The sequence below is a fragment of the Euphorbia lathyris genome, chromosome 4 (assembly GCF_963576675.1).
Source record: "Euphorbia lathyris chromosome 4, ddEupLath1.1, whole genome shotgun sequence".
NCBI classification, from domain to species: domain Eukaryota; kingdom Viridiplantae; phylum Streptophyta; class Magnoliopsida; order Malpighiales; family Euphorbiaceae; genus Euphorbia; species Euphorbia lathyris.
In genome coordinates this window covers 41,528,700-41,547,522 of record NC_088913.1, presented here as the reverse complement: position 1 = coordinate 41,547,522, position 18,823 = coordinate 41,528,700, and the positions used below count along the sequence as shown (strand labels likewise).

General features: G+C 33.4%; 2 long non-coding RNA genes across 2 annotated transcripts; both read right to left on the bottom strand.

Moving 5' to 3' along the window:
* Nucleotides 1–3,186: 3,186 nt before the first annotated feature.
* Nucleotides 3,187–6,155, bottom strand: LOC136226602 (uncharacterized). Its single transcript, XR_010687785.1, has 4 exons — nt 5,033–6,155; nt 4,229–4,299; nt 3,911–3,974; nt 3,187–3,740 (listed from the first exon to the last, which is right to left on the bottom strand). It is a non-coding gene; the product is annotated as an uncharacterized lncRNA (long non-coding RNA).
* Nucleotides 6,156–16,471: 10,316 nt separating this feature from the next.
* Nucleotides 16,472–17,378, bottom strand: LOC136227375 (uncharacterized). Its single transcript, XR_010688035.1, has 2 exons — nt 17,320–17,378; nt 16,472–17,179 (listed from the first exon to the last, which is right to left on the bottom strand). It is a non-coding gene; the product is annotated as an uncharacterized lncRNA (long non-coding RNA).
* Nucleotides 17,379–18,823: the final 1,445 nt, after the last annotated feature.

Below are 18,823 nucleotides of genomic sequence, written 5' to 3'. Positions count from 1 at the left end.
ATTGATAATGCTAGTAAATATGCGTACTTCAAATAGACCAAACTCATCTAAACATGGCACAGAGACAGTACATGTGAAAGTTTTATTTTTAATTTCTTCACTTTCCACATAATATGAGGGTGATAAGTTTAATCGAATAAGAATGTCTAGTAAGAAGGTTGCAAAGGGAATTATCGTAGTGAACATCTGAGAAAAAAACAAAAAATAATTCCACATTAAAAGTTGTAAATTAAAGGTATATGTATAAGTTGCTGGTGAAATATAGCATGAAGTGAATGAATAAATGAAGAGTGTAAAATGAAATGGAGTGGTGAAGCTCTTTGCATGTTGGTTGAGAGCTTACCTATGACTGTAAAGGTCATGGATTCGAATAATATGGGTGGGATGGGTTGTGAGGTTTTTTCTTTCTCTTTAATGTAATCTTCCTTTCTTTAATGTAAGTGCATTGCGTACGACTTTTAAAAAAAAAGAAGTAATTAGTTACAAACATTCGTAAAAAGAAATACGGTAATTTTTTTAAAATAAAAAAAAGTATAATATGAATTTGGAATATTGACATTTATGGTAAACATTTTTTTTTGAAACCTATGGTAAACATTTATGAAAAGTGGTGATCAACAATAATGTTATATAAAACATATGTATATGTTTAAAACAAATTACAACATAAAACATTGTAATAAAATATTGTTTTAAAAAATATAATACTTGAAAAGAATTTTGAAATAAGTGTAGTAAGTAAACACAAAACATAAAAATGAAAAACATATTAAAAAATCTTGTCTCTAAAAAGTATTACAAAAAGAGAGATACATTTACATTTTGTTTCTAAATCAAAATGAAAAATAGAAGACTCTATAATAAAATAAAAAAGTAAAGGATTGTACTTTACCTTAATATAAGATAATATATAAGAAAGAAAAGACTTTAACTTTAGTATATTAAGTGAAGAATAAAAAGATGTGTTTTGATATGTAATGAAAAAAGTGTTTATATAGAAGTATCTATATTATTAATGGCCTAATACACCAATAACCCCCTGAACTTGTCCAAATGTTGCAACTGCCCCCTCCAACTTTCAATTGTAACAACTTACCCCTCAAACTTGTCCAATTGTAACAACTTACCCCTTAAACTTGTCCAATTATAAAACACAACCCCAAATTGCTGACATGGACTGCAATTGAAGAAACACGTGAAATACAAAATCTGTAACGCTCGTGTAGTATGATAATCAGATCTTTGGCGTGATACAAATCCGAAGAAATTTTTTACGGTTGCTTCAAATACGGGGTAAAAAAATTCCCAATTTGGGGTTATGTTTTACAATTGGACAAGTTTATGGGGTAAGTTGTTACAATTGAAAGTTGAGGGGGCAGTTGTAACATTTGGACAAGTTCAAGGGGTTATTTGTGTATTAGGCCTATTATTACTTGAAGAAAGAAAGTCAATATGTACAGTAATCATTCAAACATTTAATGAAAGAAATAGTGTTATGGATTATGTCTATAAAAAAGAAGACATGTTATTAAAACATAGCCTAATAGATGTGTTAAAGTCAAATTTGAAGTGTGAGCATTTTTTAAATTTAAAAAAATTCAAAAAATAAATAAACATGATATGACTAAATAGAGTGTATTGAAATTATTCTTTAAAAAACAGTATAATACATGATTCATTTATTTTTTTTTGCTTACTATAATATAGTGTGAACAAATAATCACATATTTTAAAATTACTTGTTGTAAAAAAACAAATTAATTAATTATAATGGCAACATTTAAAAAAAAACATAAACAACATGAAAAGAAAAATTGAAAAATTCTAAAAAACCTAACATTAATTTTTATACAATAAACTTGAAAAACAATATTGGCATGTACTTCGAAGAGAATGAAAAAAAACAATTTTAACATTCATTAGTCATTAAATATTTGAATATCATAATCCAATAACCTCTGTGTGTATAAAGATGAAAAAACTATCAGTATTCCATAAAATTAATATAAATCTAAAAAACGTAAGTGAAAACACTAAATTTTTTACATTTATGGGTAGATAAATATATATTAATTGTAATGACCCTATTTATATAAGAAATAATAATTAAAGTAAAAAAACTTGTTTTACTTTTAATATTTCAATTTCAAAATACCTGTTAAAATTACCTATTTCCATTTCTATTGCTTTCCCCATTAGCTTTTTCATTCCAATCTTTCGTGAGTTTGCAGGATCTATGTTGTCCTAAAATGAGACTCTAGCAAGTGCATTAGATACAAGTAATAAAATGATAAGTAGAGTATCGTCTCCACAGGGATTGATGACCAAATTTTACTAGAAAAACCTTGCAGAACAGGGTGTTTGTGGTGTGTGATTTTCTTTAGTTGAGAAATATTGTGATGTGGTAACAGAAATACTAATTAAGATATTCAGTGTAATAAAATGATTTTGATACTGATAAAAAGATAGAACAGGCTAGGCCATAGCGGAACAGGTTACTTTCAACCTCTAAACATCCTATTTATTCATGAATGACATAAAGTGAAGTCAAGGTCTCTGTTTTAAAGCTCACTTAAGTCAACTTTCGTGTGTTCTTAAGATTCTAAGATGTACTACAACCTTAAGGGCCCTTAATGTTGGTTCTTTCTTGCATTACGAGCGAAACAGCATTTCTGTTTAGAAAACCCTTGATACAATCCCCTAACATTCCTGTGTCGGGGTTTGGACGTTTGATAAAAGGTTCCGTGAAGATGGAAGCAGTTTCCTATCATTCATCTAACACTAAGATACATGCATTTATCAATAGAGTGAAAGCTTTATCAAGCACAACAACATACAGCATCATTCATTCATAAATAAGAAAATAGAAGACTTACATAACCAACCCTTGCTGGCACTAGTACAGAAATGCTTACTTGTGTCACACTTTTGTGCGACACAACAGGGGTGCGACACAAGAACTTTGCATCGCTCTTGAGAGCGACACAAGCTACTCATCTGTTGTGTCGCACTTGTCACGTGCGCGATACAATAAAACGATAACTCTTGTGACGCGCTTCTAGAATGTGCGACACAAGCTCCCCAATTAATGTGGTACACTTTGTATCGCTCCTTCGTCACGCGCGACGCAAAATATTGATATTTTTTTTAAAAAAAAATGTACAAAATTTTCCAGCACCTAGCATAAAATTTTATAATCAAAATTAATTTTATTCTACATGATATTATAGAACGTACACATAAAATTACAAGTACCATACATATTCAAAATATAATTACAACTTAATTTGTTCAAGAAACAGTTGCATATATAACAACTAATTCAAAGTATAATCCCTTGGTCAGCAATTTCTTTCCTGAAGACGTGAGACTTTATGGCCTTGATGCTTTTAGAGGAGCTTCTCGACCCAGATTGAAAACTAGACCGAGCCTTGGCAGAACCACCACATCGACCCCCACCAAGATCACCCCCAAAAAAATTGGAAAACATGTCATTCAGGCCAAAACCGAACCTGAACCACCAAAGGAAAATGAAAATGATTTGGAATCTTCCTAAGTCCCCATATTTTTCCATGCATCTGGTTTGAAGCTTAACTGAGTCTGTCCCTGTCCACCGCTTGTGAAATAACTATAGCCACTCTGATCACCATGAGAGCCACCACCAAACCCAGGGTTGCCTTTCTCATCTCCATATAGGTCGTAATTCTTCCTCTTCTCTTCGTCTGATAGAATCTCATATGCTGATGAGACGGAAAAAAAAGAAGTAAATACCTTAACTAGAAAATTGCATTTTGTTCAGAAAAGAAACAACAAACCAATTTCTTATTGATATAATAATTGAATTATGAACAAACACAGCCACCTTAGTTAATTATGGAATCTGCTCACTGCACCAAAAAACCTAACTTACCTCGAGAAGTAGATCTCTTTTCCTCAACACCAACCCAGCATCCATTAATCATGATGGGAGAAGCCTAAAATACAATGAAAAAACGCCTAAATTGAAGACCTTATGAACATAATTCAATAGGGAAAAGAAATAGTGCAAGGTAAACTGGAAAAGCAAACATAGAACACAATTATGGAATTAAGGGAATGACAATAATACTGTTAAAGTTGGCATTTTGAACAAAAGCCTAAAGTATCCATGTGTGTCATTTAAACAACATCAACACAAGAAAACAAAGGGAATGATAATAATAAAAGAAAAAGGTTCAGATTTCTGTACCTTCTAAGCTGTCAATTGAACAGAAGGGTAGTCCTTTCGAATCTTACCCTTGACTAAGCCAAATGGTCATCCTGCAGTAACAAGCAAAAGCTTTTAGACAAGATATGAAATCACATCGTCATCTTTTTGCCTTTAACATCATGTTATTTGCTCAGCATTTTGTAGAATGGTTGATCTTCAAATATGCTAAATTAGTCGATGTTTTGATGACTTAAGACACAATATGGACAAAGACATCCTAATAGTGATCACTATCCGATTCAACAATTGTAACCAAGTTATTCAATAATTTGAAGCATGAAAATATTCAGATTTTCAAGATCAGACACATACATACCACTCAAAAACAATAAAATCATACCATAGAGGTTGAAGGTGCTCCTCATATCACACATCTTTTTATTTTTGCCGAATTCAAAGCAAATGAAGCAAGATGCCAATCAGAACACAAACTCTAGAGACCGTTGACATATGCTAGCGAAATTAATCATGCAATTTGTGATTCAAAAATTGGGGTTTTGACCTTGTGGATCATATTTAGCAGCAAAAGAGACCGCATAAGAATTTAGGAACTACATTATTCTAAATTATTCTATTGATACATGTACAAAACTATACCTAGTATGAAGGGTTGTTTAATAACACAAAATGACAAAATACAGCTCAAAACCCTTAGCTGGATAGATAACAAATCTAAGAACTCGGAAAACTGTACAAAGCAAGGTCAACGCTTACTTAACGAACAAACACAGCCACCTTAGTTAATTATGGAATCTGCTCACTGCACCAAAAAACCTAACTTACCTCGAAAAGTAGATCTCTTTTACTCAACACCAACCCGGCATCCATTAATCATGATGGGAAAAGCCTAAAATACAATGAAAAAACGCCTCAATCGAAGACCTTATGAACATAATTCATTATGAACATAATTCAATAGGGAAAAGAAATAGTGCAAGGTAAACTGCAAAAGCAAACATAGAACACAATTAGTTTTAGCCAAACTATAATAACTTTCCAAATTATTCTATATAGCTAATCATTAAATTCCTTGTTTATTTAAGTTTATGACTTGTAGAAGTTCCAGAAGCATAAGGCAGGAAAAGATTATCTCTACAACTTTCTTTGGTGGATCATTACGGAAGCCAATTGACAACAAATGGCAAACACCATGACAAATAAGTTCTATCTCTGAAATCGTGCAAATGAGAAGAAGAAGCTTTTAGAAGTGCTTGGTCCCTCAGAAGCACCTAAGCACTTTTCAACAGTCAATTCACACAAACTGTGTTTATATAATGGTAGTTGGAATCACATAGCGAATGTTCTCAGCGTCATCAGATCTGTACACCTAAAGAAGTGTCTCGTGAAAAGATAATAAGGAAACAGAAAATCAATGCCTGAGAATCGAAAAGGCATACAGTTTCATAAGATTCCATCCCAATCCATAAGCCATTTAACAGCAATTTCAACAATGGTCCAGAAAAAATCCCCAAATTCACCAAGCAAGCCAAGAGCAACCATAGAGGAATCGAAGTTATTAGAAGAGGCAGTGGAATTTTTACAGGTAAAAGAACAAAAACCATTAACAGAAGAACAGAAACCATTAACAGAAATCGTTAACAGAAGAATAGAAATCATTAACAGAAGAACAGAAACCATAAACAAGAACAGAAATCATTAATAGAAGAGAAATTTCCACAAATCTGTGAAGCTATGCAGTAGGAGGCGTTGAAGTTGTCCGATCGGAGGCTTTGAGGTGGCACAAGCCTTGCCACGGCGGAACAAATGTCAGGCGGCCGACCGTATGGGGAAGAAAGGAGGTGGCGACAGTTCGATGGGGAAGAAGAAAACAAAGAAAGAAATCGTGATTTTTAGGTCTGATTTTTAGGGTTCATTTTTTTCTGGCTTTGAGGTGGCGGCAGTTTTATTTAACCTTTTTCTTTTTTTCATTAAGTTTTTTAGACAGAAAAAATATGTTTTATGGTTTACATTTTTTTAATTTATATCATTTTAATAAATTGTATAAATCTGTAACAAAATTGTTAATCTATCAATATTTTATTTTAAATTTATTTTTTATATTTAAAAAATTATAATTAATATTAATATTATACCAATTATTAATTAATAGTTTTATATTAATTAAATTATTTTTTATTTTTAATTAATTTATATGAGATAAGTTTTTAAGTTTATATATATATACATGCTATTTGATTTTCATCCTTTTTTTTAATTATTTAGTATTTTAATAAATATAAATAAAAAGTAATTATATTCAATAGTAGTTCGTATTAGTTGTGTCGCACTTTTAAAAATGAGCGACACAAAGATAACAAACTCATTGTGTCGCTTTGTTAAGGACGCATCACAAGATTGCACTTGTGTCACACTGTAAGACATGCGATACAAGAAGTAACTCATTTGTGACGCACGCTCTTAAAGCATGACACAAGTGATGACATAGGATAGTTAGTTGTGTCGCGTTTACAGAACGCGCGACACTAGTTACTTTGTTGTGTCGCTTTATCTTCAAGTGCGACACAAGTGAGCATTTCTATACTAGTGTGGCCAAGCCCATTCAGTTAACTACTCACTCATAATGATGAGGGAGCAACCACAGAAATTGCAATAAATCCCCATTAATGCAGTTAGGTCTCAAATTAAAGAGAACTCTCGTGGAAGATGAAGTTTCAGCCCCCCAACAAAGTTATCTCTCTCATTTTACAGTAATCTCTTTAATTAGGAGGAAAGAAACATAAAATATACTAAAAGTACTAAAAAGTACACTAAAACAGACCGTTCTGACAGATTATGGCCACTTGAACAATTCAAGGCCCAAATCTTCTTCAGCAATCTAGATCTCCACTGGTCCCACTTCTTTGCTTGGCTGTCTTCCATCTCTTTACATACTATTGCCCTTTGGTCCATAGATTTCCCTTTACTTTTTCCTGCAACAGGCTGTTTGACAGCAGTTTTCATTTTTCTTCACAAAATCTGAAATAAGGGTTATTTAGTCCTAAATTGATAACAATTAACACCCCGTAAGCTCATTTTTAGTGAAATAATATATGGTTATTAGGGTCAATTATGAACTCATCAAATACCCCCAAATTGAACTTTTGCTTGTCCTCAAGCAAACACAATAGAAAATAGAGAAAAGAACAACAAAAAAGGGAAAAACAAAGAAAATAAAAACAAAAGGGAATGACATAGAAACAAGGCAATGGAGAAAACATAAGAACAAGAACTGGAACAGATCTAGAAGAGATAATAGACAACAAAAAGAAAAAAACAATAGCAACAGAACTTTATTCAACTTTCAACTAAATCAACCTTTGATTAGCACACAAGAGCTTGATAAAAAATGTGGTTAGACCAGATCTAAAACATGCATTCCAATTCAAGAAATTCGTCAAAGCGTAAGGTTGAACTTCAAAATTCAATCCAACAACCTGTATGCCCCAAAGTGCCTCACTAAGGACGGAATTTTCACTCACTCTCAAATGGCCTTTGTTGCCACAAGGAAGGGAATGGAACTTCACTCCTCAGCTCAGTACACACATCAATAGGCTATGATTTTGCTTATTGGCCCTATCTCCACGGATTAAAAATTATCCAAACATAGTCAAAAGGTCTTAAACATAGGTTGTAATGTTAGGCTAAGGCTAAGGTATGAAAGTGAATGGCTATTTAAGTGTAAGAATTCTGTCTACATGCAATGCAATTCACCATACTCAGTTCTCAACACTGAGCAATTCTGCCTCAACCTAATCACTTTACACAGCCTGTTTCACAACATTGGCCAAACTATTCTTCAAACACACAAAAGACAACCATCCAAACATTTCACTTCAGGCTCAAGATATGAACATGTGTCCTGAAAATGAAAAGACTTTATTTAAAGATATTTTTGTTATCTTCTAAAATTCCTATTTGGGATATTTTTTTTTCTTTTAACCTTATTCAAAAAGTGGTCCTCACCCCATCATCATCCCTCAAATGTCATCAATTCAACAATTTTATCTTTATACACTCAGATTTTCTCAAAAATGTATTTTTCTTTAACTAGAGCAGCTTGTTCTGAGGCATGAGACAAATTCAAGGCGTTTTGGGATTAAAGTGAAGGGAATTGGTTCCTTTAAGTTGTGTTTCAGAAAGAATAGGCTAAGGCATAAGTTGGTTATCCTAAAAGTGTGAGTGCAATGCACGGGTAAGCTTTTTGTGGAGTGAATTTGGGATCTAAATGTCTTTTTCATCCTATGTTCTTCCAAAATTTTACCATTTTGACTAGGCAACCAAAGCAAACCCTACCTAAAGACAATATGTACTAGCCCTCTCATAAAGAATCAATGCATTTACATGCTAATGTAGGCTCAAGTTCTCACAATTTAGGGTTTTTACATGCACTAGGGCTTAAGGTCCTCTAATTGAATTTTGAATTAAAACCTAAAAATTTTCAGAACTTCTATCTTTTGAAAATTGAATAATCACTGGGTTCACCACACACTAAATTTGATGTGCAAGCATGCAATCATTGATTGGCAATTGAAAGTCTTTTTTTTTCTTTTTTCTTTAATATATATATTATTCTGCTGCTATATACAGAAAGAAAGGGAAAACTGAGAGCAAAAACTAGAAACAGAACATGCTGTTCAGAAACAGAGAACAACACAGAATTTTTAGACATTTAACACAAAGTACGAGGAATTAATAAAAACTATGAACATGTACTAACATTTACAAGACAAAAAAATGAAAGGGAATGACACAACATTTGGGGTTCGAATGACACACTAACAACCATATCAAGCAAGTGTTTAATTTTGAGTTTCCTCAAATTTTCACAAGCTAATTTCACCTTTCAATCACAGTTTTCATCAAAATTTTAGGGCTTTTATCCCGTTCTCACAACAAATATATCAAGATATTCATTTTCTTTCCCCACCCCTAAATTAAAATATAACATTGTCCTCAATGTTAAACTTAAACACCGTAAGAGTGGAAATTTGCAGAATATCAACAAGCATGCAGTAAACAGGAAATTAGAAGTAGGGTTAGATTCGTTACCGAAAGAGGAAGACAGCAAACACCCCCAAATTAATTTGGTAAAAATTCAAACTCCAACCTAATTTTAGGAAATGAAAGTTTAAAACCTTTGCCAACAAAATTTAGGAAGAACCACAAAATTCATCATTAGTCATGTTAGTGCATAAAAATAACAAAATTAAAAAGGAATTTAACACAAATCTAACTAAGGGATAGATAAATTGGGGGTTGCCCAATTAGTTTGCTGCAATTGGTGTTTGCAGCGAACACACTGTTCTCATTGAGTCATGGTGGATCCTGGAAATGGACGGTCTCAACAACTCCTGGTTTAAAAATTTCTACAGCCCCATGAAGGAACACCTTGTTCACAATATAAGGTCCAGACCATCTGCACTTCAATTTTTCAAGGAACAACCTCAACCTGGAATTATACACGAGAACTTTCTGCCCTTCATGGAATTCCTTCCCTTGAATATTTTTATCACGCCACCTTTTGGGGGTGGGTATATCAGGTGGTTCTTTGTGTGAGGGCCCAGTTGTGTTTGGTGGAAATGGTGGTTTTGTTGCTGTTTCTAGGGAACAGCTTGTTCCTTCGCAGATATTCACTTCTTCCCCCAGCAGTGTTTCCAAAGTGTCTTGGTGATAGTCCTGCAAAACAGACGAGGTGTGGCATGCATCCAAAAAATAGCATGTATCATCACTTGAGTTAGCATGCCTCATGGCCTCATTCATCCTAAAAATTATTTCTTCACCATTTATCCTTAAAAACAATTGTCCCTTTTCAACATCTATCAAGGCCCTATCCGTAGCTAAAAATGGTCTGCCTAAAATGATGGGCACATGCAAATCCTCATCTATGTCCATGATAATAAAGTCTACGGGTAATATGAATTTCCGTATTTTAACTAGCACATCCTCCACAGTCCCCCTAGGATAACATACAGATCTATCTGCTAATTGAATCGACATCCTAGTAGGTTGAGGTTCTCCCAAGCCTAGCTTAGCATAGACAGAATACGTCATGAGATTGATACTAGCTCCAAGGTCACACAATGCATTTTCAATATTCAATTTACCAATGGAACAAGGGATTGAGAAACTCCCTGGATCTTTGAGCTTTTTAGGAAGCTGTTGCCTGTTCTGCAGTATTGAGGAACAGTCTCGATTTAGTTGGATCATGGAGATGTTCTCAAGCTTTTTCTTGTTGGTCAAAATATCCTTCAAGAACTTGGCATACTTTGGCATCTGAGCCAGAGCTTCCACAAATGGAATGTTGATGTGTAACTTTCTCAATGTATCAAGGATTTTGGAGTTTTGCTCATTCAACTTTTGATTCACAAGCCTTGCTGGATAAGGAACATGTGGTACATAGGGAGGAGGTGGAATATACTTCTCCCTAGGTTCCTCCTGGACTTGAATAGGCTCATGTTCTTTAGGAACATGCCTGGTGGCCTCTGGAACAGTCTGTTCCTTAACAGTTTCATCTTCTTTTGAGGTGCCTACAACATCAGCAACTTTTTTAGTTTTAGTAGGGGCATAGATTTCTTTACCAGACCTCAGCGTGATAGCCATGACATCTCCCTCAGGATTAGGCTCGATATTGCTTGGAATGATACCCTTTCCCTTGGATGAGCATGAATATGCCAATTGATGCATTTGAGTCTCCAGATTCTTGATGGAAACCTGAGTTTGCTTCATGAACTGCATCACCATGGTTTTCAAATCTGGATCAACCTCTTCTTTAGCCTGAACAGGCTGTTTGTACTGTTGCTGAGGTTGTTGTTGGTATTGCCCTCTTTGTTCCTGTTGGTACCTAGGTTGTTCTTGCTGATTTTGCTGTTGGGTCCACCCAAAGTTGGGATGATTGCCGAAACCGGAATTATATGTGTTTGAGTACGGATTGGGTGGAGTTCTTTGATTGTACCCAACATAATGACATTGTTCTTGGTTGGCTTTGCTTGGTTTAACTTTTGGGCAATTGATGTCGAAGTGTGGACCACCACAAAAGTCACATTCATCAGAAAATGAAGGTTCACTGTGAATGGAAGACACATTCATCTTGCTGATCTGCTTAACAAGCTGTTCAACCTGGGTTGTCAGCTTTGACACGACATCAGAATCTGAAATCTTCTTCCCATCACTTCTCACTGAGTGCCAATTGCAACTTGTATTGACCACCCTTTCAAAGAGATCATATAGAGCTTGTGGTTCAAGATCTTCAGGGCTACCATTTGCAATGGACTCAATTTGAATTTTATAGGTATTGGTGACTCCATTATAGAAATTCTAAACTTGCATCCACATGGGAATGCCATGGTTTGGTACCCTTCTCAAGAGCTCCTTGTAACGTTCCCAAGCCTCGGCTAACGACTCATTTTCTTCTTGTATAAAATGAGAAACCTCGTTTCTCAACTTGATAGCTTGCCGTGGTGGGAAGTACTTCATCAAGAACGCACTAGCCATCTCTTGCCAAGTAGTTATAGATCCGGGTTGAAGGTTCTTCAACCAAACTCTTGCTTTATCCTTTATAGAGAAAGGAAACAGCTTTAACCTTATAACATCATCGGCCACCCCCCTATTTGTTCTGAAAATGTTACACATTGCAACAAAATCCTGAATATGAGCATTGGGGTCTTCATTGTGGTATCCACCGAACTGAACAACAGTTTGAAGCATTTGTATCATGGATGGCTTGATTTCGAACAGGTTGTTCCCCTTATTAGGCAGCACAATACATGATGAGTGCCCTTCAGTGGTAGGTCTGGAGTAATCTCTGATTCTCATGACTGGTGGATTATTGTTTTCACCTTCTTCTTCTTGAACAGGTTGTTCTGGTACTCTTCCTGCCATTCTTCTTTGCCTCTGCCTTTCTCTTTGTCTTGCTCGTCTAGCTGCTGCCTGGGTCCTTCTACACGTTCTTTCTAACTCAAGATCGATAGGAAAGGCTGTACTATTAAACAAACAGATTAAAACACCTTGTTGCACAGAAATTTTCAAATAAAATTGTTCCTTTCAATCCCCGGCAACGGCGCCAAAAACTTGTTGTCCTAAAATGAGACTCTAGCAAGTGCACTAGATACAAGTAATAAAATGGTAAGTAGAGTATCGTCTCCACAGGGATTGATGACCAAATTTTACTAGAAAAACCTTACAGAACAGGGTGTTTGTGGTGTGTGATTTTCTTTAGTTGAGAAATATTGTGATGTGGTAACAGAAATACTAATTAAGATATTCAGTGTAATAAAATGAGTTTTGATACTGATAAAAAGATAGAACATGCTAGGCCATAGCGGAACAGGTTACTTTCAGCCTCTAAACATCCTATTTATTCATGAATGACATAAAGTGAAGTTAAGGTCTCTGTTTTAAAGCTCACTTAAGTCAACTTTCGTGTGTTCTTAAGATTCTAAGATGTACTACAACCTTAAGGGCCCTTAATGTTGGTTCTTTCTTGCATTACGAGCAAAACAGTATTTCTGTTTAGAAAACCCTTGATACAATCCCCTAACATTCCTGTGTCGGGGTTTGGACGTTTGATAAAAGGTTCTGTGAAGATGGAAGCAGTTTCCTATCATTCATCTAACACTAAGATACATGCATTTAGCAATAGAGTGAAAGCTTTATCAAGCACAACAACATATAGCATCATTCATTCATAAATAAGAAAATAGAAGACTTACATAACCAGCCCTTGCTAGCCAAGCCCGTTCAGTTGACTACTCACTCATAATGATGAGTGAACAACCACAGAAATTGCAATAAATCCCCATTAATGGAGTTAGGTCTCAAATTAAAGAGAACTCTCGTGGAAGATGAAGTTTCAGCCCCCCAACAAAATTATCTCTCTCATTTTACAGTAATCTCTTTAATTAGGAGGAAAGAAACATAAAATATACTAAAAAGTACTAAAAAGTACACTAAAACAGACCGTTCTGGCAGATTATGGCCACTTGAACACTTCAAGGCCCAAATCTTCTTCAGCAATCTAGATCTCCACTGGTCCCACTTCTTTGCTTGGCTGTCTTCCATCTCTTTACATGCTATTGCCCTTTGGTCCATAGATTTCCCTTTACTTTTTCCTGCAACGGGCTGTTTGACAGCAGTTTTCATTTTTCTTCACAAAATCTGCAATAAGGGTTATTTAGTCCTAAATTGATAACAATTAACACCCCATAAGCTCATTTTTAGTGAAATAATATATGGTTATTAGGGTCAATTATGAACCCATCAATCTATAACTTTATTTTTGGCATCTACATGAAAAAAAAACCCAATAAAATAATTCAGTTAAACATGTTAAACTAAAAGAATAATGCACTCAAATAACAATATAAAGACTACATAAAATTTATTAGATTCTCATTCATCTCTAATGTAAAAACTCCATGTAAAAACTGCTAGGGGTGGCTATTGCTAATACAGAGGGGGAAATAACAATGAAAAAAAGACAGTTAAAAATACTAAGTATATATAATTACGCAGATACCTTAAGCCAATAAAGCAACATTTTCATCTTCAATTAACTTATAGCAGCAAATAGTTGTCACCAAAAGCTATCAAGAAAATTGTATTTAACATTTTCTCTACTTCCAAAAGGTAAAGTTCCCATTATGCAAGTACCTGCAATGAATGCCACAGTAGGAAATGAGTATGGAAAAGACATTTTATAAACCATAGAATAATGTGAACTATATGTAATAATGGAAATGAAAATTCAGAGTAGATCAACACTTCTATATGATGTTCATAATTAAGAGAGTATATGCCTCCCGAGATTGTGAGATAGACCATGATGAAGCATAGTTATTATGGCTATTAAATCTACAACCTTTTTCGTATCATATCAAATCTATACCAAAAAAGTGAAGGCAAATGAAACAAACATAAAACAATATAAGAAAACCATAGCATGAAGTGATCGTAAGCTATTATTTCGAGCAACAATAGATAGGTTCAGCAAACTTTCCATTTACTGTTGATACTGATTTTTATTGACTTTAACACAATACTTTAGGTTTCTACATCACCACCTTTATATTATATATCAAATTAATTTACTGTTTTGTAAATGAAATGTCTTGGCTTGCTTCTCCGCTGTTTGTTATTTTTTAAAATGAGGAAACTTCAAGTGATCATAAGCTATTATTTCGAGCAACAATAGCATTTACTATTACTAGTGACTTTTAATGACTTTATTTCTGCAACTATGCAGGATTCTGTAAAGTTGTGAAAAAGTTCACTTTATATCTTACGCTAATCTATACTTTCTTCTTAATGGTTTTTTTTTTCATTTTCATGTATCTGAGTTAGGTTTGTTTTTTGTTTCTGTTGTTGTGGATTACGTCTTTACCTTTCGGTTCAGATCTAATAATACATAGATTCAAGCCTTTTAACTTTATGAAAGTCTACAATTTTTTGTAATGAAGAAAATATGAAGGTCATTTGGTTTTCTATTTCTATTCATTTAATTTCGATTTTTATTTTGAATCTCATAAAAATAAAATAAAAAAATAGGGATATAAGAAAGTAAATTCATAGCAAAGTAATTGTAGATTCAGAGTAGATTAAATTAAACAGCAAGAAAAGTATTTAAATTCGTATGATTTAATCTTTTCATCATTGGTAATTTTGCTTCCTATATTACAATTACTTTTTTTTATTAGTAATTACAGATACTTTTTAAAGTTTTTTTTACTGTTCTTCCATATGTTCATTAATAGCTTATGATCACTTGCAGTTTTTCCATTAAAAAAAATAACAAACAATAGAGAAGCAAGCCAAGGCATTTCATTTACAAAACAGTAAATTAATATGATATATAATATAAGGGTGGTGCTGTAGAATACCAAAGTATTGTGTTAAAGTCAGTAAAAGTCAGTAACAATAGTAAATGGAGAGTTTGCTGAACCTAGCTATTGTTGCTCGAAATAATAGCTTATGATCACTTGAACTTTCCCCACATAAAAAAATAACAAACAGCAGAGAAGCAAGCCAAAGCATTTCATTTACAAAATAGTAAATTAATTTGATATATAATATAAGGGTGGTGATGTAGAAAACCAAAGTGTTGTGTTAAAGTCAGTAAAAGTCAGTAGTAACAGTATACGGATAGTTTGCTGAACCCAACTATTGTTGCTCGAAATAATAACTTATGATCACTTGAACTTTCCCCATTAAAAAAATAACAAACAGCAGAGAAGCAAGCCAAGGCATTTAATTTACAAAACAGTAAAGTAATTTGATATATAATATAAGGGTGGTAATGTAGAAAATCAAAGTATTGTGTTAAAGTCAGTAGTAATAGTAAATGAAGAGCTTGTTAAAACTAACTATTGTTGCTCGGAATAAGAGCTTATGATCACTTGAACTTCCCCATATAAAAAAAAACAAACAGCAGAGAAGCAAGCCAAAACATTTCATTTACAAAACAGTAAATTAATTTGATATATAATCTAAGGGTGGTGATGTAGAAAACCAAAGTATTCTGTTAAAGTCAGAAAAAGTCAGTAGTAACAGTAAATGGAGAGTTTGCTGAACCCAACTATTGTTGCTCGAAATAATAGCTTACGATCACTTGAAGTTTCCCCATAAAAAAATAACAAATAGCAGAGGAGCAAGCCAAGGCATTTCATTTACAAAGCAATAAATTAATTTGATATATAATATAAGAGTGGTGATTTAGAAAACCAAAGTTTTGTGTTAAAGTCAGTAAAAGTCAGTAGTAATATTAAATGGAGAGTTTGCTGAACCCAATTATTGTTACTCGAAATAATAGATTATGATCACTTGAAGTTTCCCCATTAAAAAACTAACAAACTCTAGAGAAGCAAGCCAAGGCATGTGAAAAACCACATGTTACTAAACTTAATTTAGCAAATTCAGTAGTTGAATTTATAAGACTGAAAAATCAAACCATTACACAAATAATCGTAAATACAAACTTGGATTCTAGATCTGCCTATGGAATTATGTAAATGGTTCATGCACCAAACACATGTATTCTCTCATGTACAGGTGACTTGTTCATATGTTTCACAGAGAACAAAAATAAAGTTTAAGCTTGAAAATGTTTACCTTTCGTAACTTGATCGTATGTTTGGATAATTTTAATTTGACATGCTTTATATTTTCTGTACAACATAAATTAAGAGGCCTGATTTGAACATGTATGACTGCCGTTTTAACAAAGGTTCGTAAGAAAAACTCATTCTGATTCATTCCATTATTAATGGTGAAAGAAAACAAATAGACGATTGTGAATAAAAAAATCAATAGCAAAGGCACATGTAAGAAAGTAGAAAAAGCAAAGGTCAAATTGGAAATTAAGCGACACAGTTATTCAATAAAAGCTTCTACCTCTAAGGGTCCGCTTGGATGAAGGTTTCACAAGGTTCATTAAAGGGAAGGGAAGGAAGGGGAGGTTAGAGAACCTCCAGATCCCACCAATTTGATGAGATTGAAATTGAAGGTTTTTGAACCTCCATTTAACCTCATTTAACCTTCATTTAAACTTAAACTCCTTCCCAAGTAAGATTAAGCAAGGTTAGAAAAATAATCTCTATTTAAACTCCTACCCAAACAAGGTTAGAAAAATAACCTCCCTTTAATTAACCTCCACTACCCCAATCCAAGCAGACCCTAATACAATACTCAGCAGAAGATAAGAACTTATTGTGAAGACGAATCAGATCCATACTCAACACCGGCATCTGAATTGGAGAACATACAATTTTTTTGAGCTATAATAATCATGTTCTCATAGACGGACAGGAATCGAACAAAACAAAACATCCTCCCCAATATAGAAAGTCGAACAGCAGCCTTGTGCATATTGGAAACACATAATTTTCTTGAGATTCTTCCAGACCTTTGATAATCGGACAGTCTCCGGCCAGAATGATTCTGAATTGAAAAAAAATAAATCCAGATTTCTTCAAACCAAATAACTATGGAGATGAAGGCAGACACATCAAAATGTTTTGGAGGTAACGGTGCAAATGATAAGTAGGAGGCTGAGAAGGTAGATGAAGAAGAGAAAGTACCAGAACGAGATGTCTTGGAGGAGGCATCGAAAATTATAAGGAGGCGGGTTAAAAAGAAGAGAGATACGGAATTCGATAAGAGAATGATCGAGAGGATGCACATGTAGCCCTATACATGTGAAGTAAAATTACCAGATTACCTAACAAAGTAAATGATGTCGTTTTGGAATTAGAATTGGTCAACCTTAATTGAAATAAAAAGCATATGTAAATTTACTAAAAAGGACCTTCTTGTAGACAGAAATGTTGGATTTCAATGATTTGATTGGAAAAATTTGACAAAACATTCCAATTTTACTGTTCAGACCGTTAACTTTAAAATTATAGATAGATTTTTTGTGTTAGAATATGGGAAGGGAAGGAAAGACTATCAAAGTTTTTGAAGGATTTGAAGTGGAAGCATGTTGGTATTTAGGAACGAATTTCAAAAAATTTTCCTAAACAAACAATCAGTGTGATCCAATCACTCTGATAAACAGTCAAACATCCGATGTCTGACACCAAATCCTTAACCAAGATCATTAAGTTCTTCAATAATCAAATTGATATTTATACTACGAGATTGGAAAAATACCTCTTGTAGATTCCAATCCGGTATTAAAGCTTCTCTAGTGGTGAAGCCTCTAGTCAGTCCACTAAGTCGATTAGATCAAGCCTTGAAGAAACTGATTAATCTTGCTCAAAATCGAAAACTGATTTCGGATCCGATTTTTCTGAACAGCAAAAAATCGTATATCTCTTATTATTATTTCGTTAGTTTGCATATATATATCTTTTGATATATATATGCAGAACTTGTTTTAATCCATTGTGAATTGAAGCAAACCATGTACTAGGACATTACGTGTCCTAGTGCATGTTATTTATATATATATATATATATATATATATATATATATATATATATATATAATAAATTAATATAATAATAATAAAAAATTAATATAAATTAATATAATAATAATTAATTAACAACTTAATTAATTACTATTATATCTTTTAATAATATCTTAGAGGGGCTAATTTAAAACACCTCTAAATTCCAACAGTCAATACTTGACTATTGTATTCGGACATCAACTTAAATTGAGCAAGAATAATAATTTATAATTTCCTCAATTGAATATCAAACAGTGTTAGAACGTTTTGTCAATCCCATTGACATATTCAATTGTGTCAATTAATTAATTAAAACACTTTTAATTAATCAATTTAACTAAAATTTGATACAAACAACTTATATGTGTGTGACTTTCTAGGTTCATCTTTAACTGGCATTAGAGGCATAATAATAACACTTATTAATTATGTTAGGAAACCAATTTCTTGTACTACAAGTGTATCCTATATAAGCTTAGCTTATATATACTTATAGTCCTCTAAAGGTCATGATCTCCAGCTAACACACTGCGCCATGACGTCCCAATTAAAGAATGAAGTTACTTGAACTTATAATTAAACTAATTATGAACCATCGATCATAATTTCCATGCACTAAAGTCCT